Source organism: Betta splendens, chromosome 9 (assembly GCF_900634795.4).
Source record: "Betta splendens chromosome 9, fBetSpl5.4, whole genome shotgun sequence".
Classification (NCBI taxonomy): domain Eukaryota; kingdom Metazoa; phylum Chordata; class Actinopteri; order Anabantiformes; family Osphronemidae; genus Betta; species Betta splendens.
The window spans coordinates 14971499-14980676 of record NC_040889.2 but is presented as its reverse complement, the minus strand read 5'-3'; the positions used below and the strand labels follow the sequence as shown (position 1 = coordinate 14980676).

At 46.6% G+C, this 9178-nt stretch overlaps 1 long non-coding RNA gene across 1 annotated transcript; it reads right to left on the bottom strand.

Annotated features, from left to right (window-relative positions):
- Nucleotides 1-2128: 2128 nt before the first annotated feature.
- LOC129604661 (uncharacterized) lies at nt 2129-8871 on the bottom strand. Its single transcript, XR_008695730.1, has 4 exons — nt 6898-8871; nt 6737-6814; nt 6530-6630; nt 2129-4503 (listed from the first exon to the last, which is right to left on the bottom strand). It is a non-coding gene; the product is annotated as an uncharacterized LOC129604661 (long non-coding RNA).
- Nucleotides 8872-9178: the final 307 nt, after the last annotated feature.

The following is a 9178-nucleotide window of genomic DNA, read 5'->3' as shown; positions in this document are numbered from 1 at the left end:
TCTTTTTTAATTAGAATGATTCTATTTTGAGCCTGAATAAAAAACAAATATCCATTAAATAACTGGCAACAGAAGACCGACATCAGATAAGAGAACATTTTTATAGTTGTTTAATTTATAATTTTTTAAATTTGCTTTGCGATCAAGTAAAAAAAGGTCATATAATATTTTTTACCGATTTAAGCAATTAATTGTGATGATTCGACTACCTTGTTATTATTCTATAACCAAATATAGCATCTCATAATTTATGTATAAACATGTTGTGTGTGGAATTTGCCTGCTTGTATAAATAGGTTTTACTGGTAATTTATTCATTGGTTCATTCATTGGTAGTATTATTCACTATATTAAAGGTGTGCATGTGACATGATAACTGTAAACCTCAGCCAGCGTCGTTTGTAAATGATTGGACTCAAACTCAGATCAAAGTTTTAAGCTTATATTTATGCTACTTAACTACTATATGATGAAGGCTTAAGCCTTCATCATATAGAAGTCCACACAGGCCCCAACACCAACACATTTAGGATACATTAAGTCTAATCCCCAATAATCTGGTGGAACACGTGTCGCGTTGTTAGAATAATGTTGCGCCGCAGCAAAGAGAAGTCCGTCTGTCAGCTGAGCTCAGGACGGGGAGCCTGAGCGCTTCATGTGGGCACTGACAGACGGACAGATGAACAGACTGATGGAGAGGCCGACGGAGCGCGGCGGCCAGTGACCCGTCGAGCCCAACTACTGCCGCTTTGCACGTGCACCCATGCGTGCCGGTGCTGATCTGGACCCCCGCTCGCTGTCTGATTCTGCGCATGTAGCCTGTCTGAGACCTCCGTCTGTAAAATGCATCGGAGTCCGAGTGCATTTTCTGCATGCACGACGGTGTGCATGCAAATGCGCGCGCTGGCCTCTCCGAGCGCGTGGGATCGTGCGCGTCTAGCTTATTGCCATGCTATCTGATCAAGGCGCCGCTAAGCCCCCGGGAAACCCACGTCCCCACGCAGCCTCGGAGGCCGCGGCAGTGGCCTTTGCAGATTAAGTGTAAACAGCTAAGGGCGGCGGGTGTCTCGATCAGGCAAACAGATAGCAGCTGCGGACAAGGACTCTGACTCACAGCTTCCTATCAGATGAAGCGGACATGTGGCGCTAACAGCCAGGCTAATGCAGCTCCAAGCCCAGACTTTGTAGCTCCACTGTCTGGATCTCCGTGGTTTATTTAGCAGAGCAGCTTGGCTCACGGGGGACTCGGCGCTGCTGCCGTGCCACCGTGTCATGAAATGCAGAGTGAGCAATTTGTTTGCGGTGTATTTATTTGAAGTTTAATAAAAGGTTACAGTGCTTTATGACCCCGTGATGAGTTTAACCGGTTTTACGCGGAGCACACGCGTTCACTCAGAAGTCACGTCGGCTCAAGAGAACGCAGAAAGTCAAACACGCCGTTGCTCTGAAGTTGGTGTCACATGCATTCGCTCTGATCCGATTTCCTTTCAGACTTGTAGAGGCCGGTTGTGTAACCGAGCTGACGCAGGGAGCACAAACAAACGCCATCAACTTCCAGTCTTGGCGCGACGGAGCTGAATTTATATTCAACGCAGAGTTTTTGATTAGCGCTGGATTTCAGCTGTTGAGACTAATTTCACACGGCTGTGTGTCGTTCGTGATCTGGCCTTCAAGCGCTTTAATTACATCCCTCAGTAGTTCTTGATTTACATTTAGAACAGCAGTGTCTTACGTATGCACTTAAGGAGCAAGACTTCCATCCAGGTAAGTTTACGTTCACCACTACATACTATTGAAAAGCACGATTGAGGTCATTCATTCCCTGAGATAGACGTGATCTGTGCTGCAGCATCGACAGATGCAACAACAGAGAGGAAGATCAATGAACCCTCATTATTTCAACGTCTCCTCACCTTCTAGAGACACAAGCCGCCCAAACTGACCAATCACAGCTCTTGTTACTGGCACATGGCAGCTTTAATGCTGCATTAATTGTTTCACGTAAAGAGTAAATCCAGGAAGATGACGTGAAAGTTGCTGCACTGTAGCTGCAGCACGCGCAGGCTTCATCCCGTAGCTCCTCTGTCTCGCTTCCACACAAAACAATAACTCACATCTGAGGAAACAATCACTGAACCGCTCAAAGCTCATTTATTCTTTATCAGAATGAGAATTTTTCCTCTCCCATGACTTAATCGTTGATTGTGACATCGTACAAAAGCACCACTGAAACACTAATATTTTGAAGCCTGCGTATTTTGGACCGTGAATGACGATGCCGTGTTTACAGTTCTTTATCGTGTGCTCAGACCCGCGCGAGGTGAGGTCGGCATCCCTTTCACCCCCGAGCCCCTCGGCCTGAGTCATATCTTTTAAAACAATTATCCCATGGCAGGTCAGAACAAGTTCTCCGGGCATAAATAAATAGATCGTTTAATGATGCTTTAGGGAAAGCTCGCTGAGGTCGCGGCTGCGGGAGACGAATGGTTAATGTCACATTAGGATACATAATCTGCATCAATCCTGCGCTGAGTCACTCGCCGTAGCTCAGCCAAACTAAACCAAATATTTCATCAAACATTGTAAAACATGCTTGCAGCCATAAACAGGCTTCAAAGTGCAGTGAACCGCGCTCTGAAAAATGATTTTAACCATAACCATAAGGGCTCTAACTTCTCTCTCGCCTAGAGAGAGTTTATTTATGTAGATTGGATAGAGTGACGTATGCTGTGATTATTCCGCGGCTGCCAGTGTCCTCTTTTATTTATTCTTCATTTCTTTTCCTCGGCAATATTGTAATATTGTCCTGGGATGTTGAAAACCAAGACGGGCATATCTATCTTTAGACGCAACCCGGCCATTTGTGCTCGTACTGTATCTGATTACTTGTTTTAATTGTTCGTCTACATGTGAAACGTCCTGAGGGGGGACTTTAATGGTTGTGCGAGTGTAGTCCAGCTATTAATGAAAGAGCTCAGATCTGAACGCGATCCATTTGCAATCTAATGACGAGAAACTGTACGTGTGTGTTAACATTTTTTAACAGGGAAGTACTGTATGTGTGACAAGACTGGCAGTCTGAGCATTTGTGCCGCTGCGTGTGTGTGTGTGTGTGTGTGTGTGTGTGTGTGTGTGTGTGTGTGTGTGTGTGTGTGTGTGTGCATACTTTTCCATTTCCCCTCTTGCCTTTAAATAAGAGCCGTGCCACTGAGCTGTTTATTGGCTCAAGGTTTCTCCAGCGGTAATGATGCATGGAGAATGAGAATGTGGGCTGAGCTAGATACTGGGGGGCCTTTGCACCTTGGCCTTTCTGAAGTTACATTTAACCCAAGCAAGAAGCCTCGCAGCCCTGCCAAGGAAGCTAAGTGTGCCTACATGTGCATGTGGGAAATTACACTCGAACGCCTTAAACGTCAGTGTGTGGTTCACTGTCTTCCATGTTTGAATCCAGAGTGGTTTAATTCAGTGGGCAGAATAAAGACTGCTAAAATATGCATTAAACAATGAGAAGGGTAGAACATAGTGTTTTCAGTTGGCCGTGGTGCAGCCTGTGCACTTGGACCCGTATTTAAGCAAAGTCGTGACCTTGTGGAGCGGCTCCGTGGAGGAAAATGTTTAACATACGGTCTGAACACTTTGGATGGAAATAGCTTCACTTTGTTGTCATATTTATGAGCAATGAAACCAAACAGCAGCAATGATGTGTCTCCGATTATAACTTTAAGGAGAAAAACTGCATCTACTGTACAGTATTAACAATGAGAGGCCACACATGTATTTGAAGGATTTTGTTTGTCTACAATATCTCACAGCAGTAAAAGCAAGAATAAAGTCTGATTTAAAAATAAAAAAGTTCTAAGTGTGTCTCAGGTCAGCTGTTAAGTAAAAATGCTCCCCTTAGTTGATCTGTAGGCCACACATACTATACATGTTAACCTGCCGTGCTATTCAATCTGTGTCCATCCTACAGCAGCATGTTCTTACATTTGCTGACACTAGTAAACTAAGTTTTGTGCCTCCGTACGTCTGTATTGAATTTGACTATCTAGCTCAAAGCGGCATTGATTTCGCTGATTGATTGCTCTTGGAGTTTTATCTCCAACAGCATCTGCGACCGTGTCCGGACCTTTCAGACGCAGGCTAATGAAAATGCAAAGCAATGTCTCCTTGTGAGGCAGCCGCTGATACAAGGTCCATCTCTCATCGGCAACAACGTCTCTCAGTGAAAACGAAATGTTCTCATTTGTCTGAATCTGAGGCAGAGCGGCGGGCGTGTCTGAGTGTGTGTGTGTGTGTGTGTGTGTGTGTGTGTGTGTGTGTGTGTGTGTGTGTGTGTGTGTGTGTGTGTGGGTCCTGTGATGTTTTGAGGCACAGGTGTGTTGCAGCTTGTGGTGTGGGGCCCCTGGTGCGGCGGTGAAATGTGGCCTCGTTTAGCACAGCGAAGGCCCCTGACATCAGAGAGGGCGATGACAGTCACAGGTAGCAGCGTCAGCTGCTCCTCAGCTACAAGAAGGAAGCCAGAGAGAGTCAGGAGGAGATAAATGAATCCTTGTGCTCGCACAAAGATGAAAATTCATTTCCAGAACAAATCATAAGCAAAATGATGAATGTATTTATGTCATTATAGAGCAACTCTGATTTCCCTATTTACCAGCTGACTGCTTCCTTAACAAGAGCCTGGCCTTATGTTCCTGACTGAGATTAGAAACAAGGGAGGTTTCTAAACTGCCACTAGCACTTTAAAACCTACGTTGGGCGTTCAGAACTCTGTGTTCCTGGTAAAACTATCATTTAAATGTTGTAAACATCGTTCATTCATTTGAACCAGTGTCCTAAACAAGTGGTGTTTACTTTTGATATGTAAAATCTGGTGTTAATGTTACTGTGTGTTTCACACCAATACCTACAGAAAATGTTACACCATGAACTGTTTGTTGCTTTCACTGTGCAGCTTTCTTCAGGTTCATCTATTGGTGTTCTACCCTGAAGGTCTCCTGGAACCTCACACTGACCCATGAATGATTGCTTTTGCATGAGAAACATAGCTTTGCTGCGAGAGAAACAAAAAATCTCAGTTGAAAATGAAAACTGAAAGCATCCATTGAGAGCGAATCATTTGTCAAACAGCCGCGAATTAACTTCGAACATGTGTGACGGTTTGACTTGTCAAAGCTGACATTACTTTCAGGCTTCTGTTGAAGCAGGAGGAACTGAAGCAGCTGAATTGGATTTGATCATTAATCATTTCATTAACAGTTAATAAAAAAAAAAACTTTAATTTACTATTCTGTGTTACAGTATGTTCTGGAAGGTCCAAATATGGCTAAAGGCTTATGAATAACTAAGATGTAAAAGCAGAATGTAGCTGCAGACAAAGGTGGACGTTAGAGGAAGTATAGGAAAAAACACTCGTCTGGTGAAACATTATATGGTAATAACACAAAGTGTGCAGCCAAGGTTCAAGGTCTCCGCAGCCACAGAAGCATCTGGTTCAAACTCCAACATTCACAGTCTGCAGACAGAATGATGATGAGGCATGTTGTATTTAATAGTACCACCTGCTAACTAGTTTTTCAACAGCAGCACTAAATATGTTAAAAACATCCCAAACAGATTCTAGTGGTGCTTTTAATGTTGATTTGCTTCGGCAGGAAGCAGCTTCATCACACAATCATTTTGTTGTAAGGATTAGTGTCATAATAACCAAATATCTGATGGGTCCAGACATTTCTGAGGTTTAGGGGAATTTAACGTTGCTTATGGCTCAATACGCTGCCCAGTAAGAAAAACACCACATCACACAGAGACAGGGATGGGAAGGTTACAGACACATTCACATGCACGCTCACATTAAAACACAGGTGCTCATTGTTCAGTCAAGCCGCTATCAGCCTTCACACCCGGGGCTATGAATCAATTGCAGGCAGAAGGAGAGAGAGAGGGAGGCTGAAAGTCAGAGAGGCTCTCTTTAAAGTAAACAAGGGTGAGGAGGTCTCCTTTTTCCAGTCGCATTGATTGAACTGGCAGCCGACCGCGCTGTCCATGCGTGAGTGGGCAAGGTGAAGGGCCACGCTGTGTGTGTGTGTGTGTGTGTGTGTGTGTGTGTGTGTGTGTGTGCATGTGTGTGTGCGTGCGTGCGTGTGTGTGTGTGTGTGCGTGTGCGTGTGTGATGGAGGTGGGGGTAGAGGTGAGTGACACCGGTGACTCATGGAAATGTTAATTGACTGGCAGTGGTCGGCAGCAGGTGAACCAGAGGTCACTGTTTGTCCACGAGCCGCTCTCCAGCGATGCTGTGGTGTCATTCATTAACAGATCAAATAATATTGCAATCGCATTGCCACATAGCACTGGATCACACTGGGAGCCGAACACCATTCTGTCCCAATGCAAGAACAACCAAAGAGCCAAACAGATCACTAAAAGCCAGATTGTCAATGTTCATGAGAAACGGCGGTGGCCAGTTCTTCACCTCTTTCATGCACATTCCACATGTGATTTCCCTTCTGGCACGTAATTGAATTGCAGTTACCTGCATCAAAGGGCTGTCCCTCCACCTCGTCAGCGCCAGGCAGACTGAATCAGCGATAGCGTGGGGTGTGTGTGTGTGTGTGTGGGGGGGGGGGTTAATCTCTGTGAGGGAAGGGCAGATGCTGTGATTAGGGTGGAGACAATGAGAGGGCGCAGCAATCGAATCTGCCCGCGTAGATGGCTATCAGATAATAAGCTGGATACTTACGCCAGCGTCTCCCCGTATCTCTGTTTGTCTCTCATGTTCGACAACGCCGCTCCGATTCCCCAAGTGGTTTAGCGATTTCTGCAACACAGACAAGACACGGACAATAAGAGCGAAGCAATGAAGGGAGTCATTGAAATCTCACAAACGTGAACGTGATCCACCTTCGTATGTGCACATGGGCCTCGGTATGTTCGGATGCCGTCTTTTGGGGGAACAAGGAGATCAGCTCCAGTCGAGGGACCACACGACGCTGGCTGAGACATATTCCATTGCACAGTGCACCCAGAAAGCACAGGGCCTTTCTGTTATTTACTGCCTCCCGGGGACCGGCCGTTTGCCTAACAACTCGACCGTGTTAACCAGCGAGACAGTAAATTCTGGAATCGCGTTGTTTGCTCGTACTTCGTATCTACTTAGCGTTTGCCGACGGAGAAAGATGCAGAGCTGGTCGGAGGAGCGTCTCCTCTCATTCCGTCCGCTCTGAATTTATAGCGAGGCGTCACGCGCCGCTGAGCGCTGCGTCGTTTGACTCAGGAGCCCCAGAAAACAGACGTTCAGCGCGTCGGCAGAGGTCATCTGATGATGCAGGCGCAAAAGAAATATACAAGAAACTGAATTACAAAGGGGACTTAGATGTTCTTGGCATTCAGGCTCTGAACCTTTCCCTCCTCACAAGCGAGCGCTGAGCTAAGTACCTGAAATTAAACGTGTGAACGCCGTATCGCACCGGAGGGGTGTCGCAATGCATCTTGATTTAATGCTTGCTGAGCGCTCAGGTTTGGACCGTCATCAGAACACGCCGTACCAGATGGTTTGCTAATGGCCTAAGACTCGAGGCTCAGCAGTAAACTGAGATATATTACAATGCAGCTGTTAAGGTTCAGTCATTCTGCATCGGCGGAGAGCCGCAAATCCACACTCTGAGTGTGTGAACTTTTAGTTACAGCACACGAGGGTCTGTTCCTTTTAACATCCACTTTCCCAGCATGTGAAGCAGAATTAGACTGCGGCAGATAATGATGAGGATGTTTATTAAAAACCTTGCGGCCTTAAAGAGACCAGGCTTCAGCTGTTTAGCTAATGGGCTACAGGCTAACTGAAGTTGCAGCAGGCAAAGCTCCTACAAACACTCAAACAATCACTTCCTGGACACTTGAATTTGTGGGCGACCGCATGTTCAGATTTAATGTATAGCTGTGTCGAGCATTTGGATTCATTTGCTGTAACTTACAGCCGACCTGTCGTTTGGATTTAAATTCTGTTCCACCTGAAGCGGAACAATACAAATACTCAGTGTGTGGTTACTGATTGGAGCTAAGAGGGAGATAAATCAGGGAAAGATTGCAGCCAAGCGAGGCCGAGGACGACGCCGAACGTCTTCAGAAACGTCGGGCTTTTCTCCGTTATCTGCACGTTTGCCGAGTGAGGAACCAGGATGCCTCTCGCCGCCGCCGCCGCTCGTATTTGTCAGTCCCCGTTCCCGCCGGCTGCCCTCCTCCACGCCGCCAGCGCTGCCCGTGGTGCCGCTAAGATGCCGGCAGCAGAGGTCCGCGGTTGTGCTTAGCAACCCTGCGGCGTAAATGAGCATCGCTGTGCTAATCTGACACCGCCTGTCAGACCAGAAAATAAAAAAAAAACACATCCCAGTTCGGTACATCCTCCCCTGGGGAGAATAAAGCTAAAGAGCAGAGGACCTCCCAGAAACTCGCTTCTCCTTCCTTTACCCTTCAGGCTCCTGTTCCCACAGCAGCAGACATCTGATTTATACCCATGCGGTTGGATGCAGGGAGCTGGACGCTCAGATACCTCCTGTCAGAGCACCCTCTCAAGCGTTGCCTCCGTCTTATTTACGAGGCTGGCGGCGTTCGGCTCCGTGGCTGATCATTTTTCCATGCGGGATGCGCCTGTGTGTGAATGTGGTGTCAGTGGGGAGGGGACAGGCCGGGTGGAATTCCTCAGCATAATGCCAGACGCAAAGAAAGGAGTTTCAGCTGGAGGCGGTACTTAGTTTACTGATCAGACTGAAGCTTGATGTTGAGATGTTTAATTCTCCTCCCTGCCTCCTTTTCTCATTCTTTGGTGGGATTGAATGAATTACCTGGGCCTGTTGTGCAGCTTTGGCTTGTGTGACACCTGCACGTTCTGCTACTTTCTGCCTGTTATATTTGCCTCCCGTCCACTCTACCGTGGGCTTCGGCCGTGAATAGTAGAGGTCATTCCTCTGACTGACAGGCTGACAAGTCCTCCCGTCTTGGCCCAGTTGGCTGCAGGTGAACCTAAGTCGCTGGACTATGATGGATGCTGTTTTGCACTGTAGTGACAGTGACTCCAGGGGAAGAACGATCTGCCCTGACTGCTGCACCACTGTCCTGAGGTAGAACATTTAGAGGTTAGTGTAAAAGTTTACAGTTTGGAATCAGGCATATAATGGGACAACTAAAA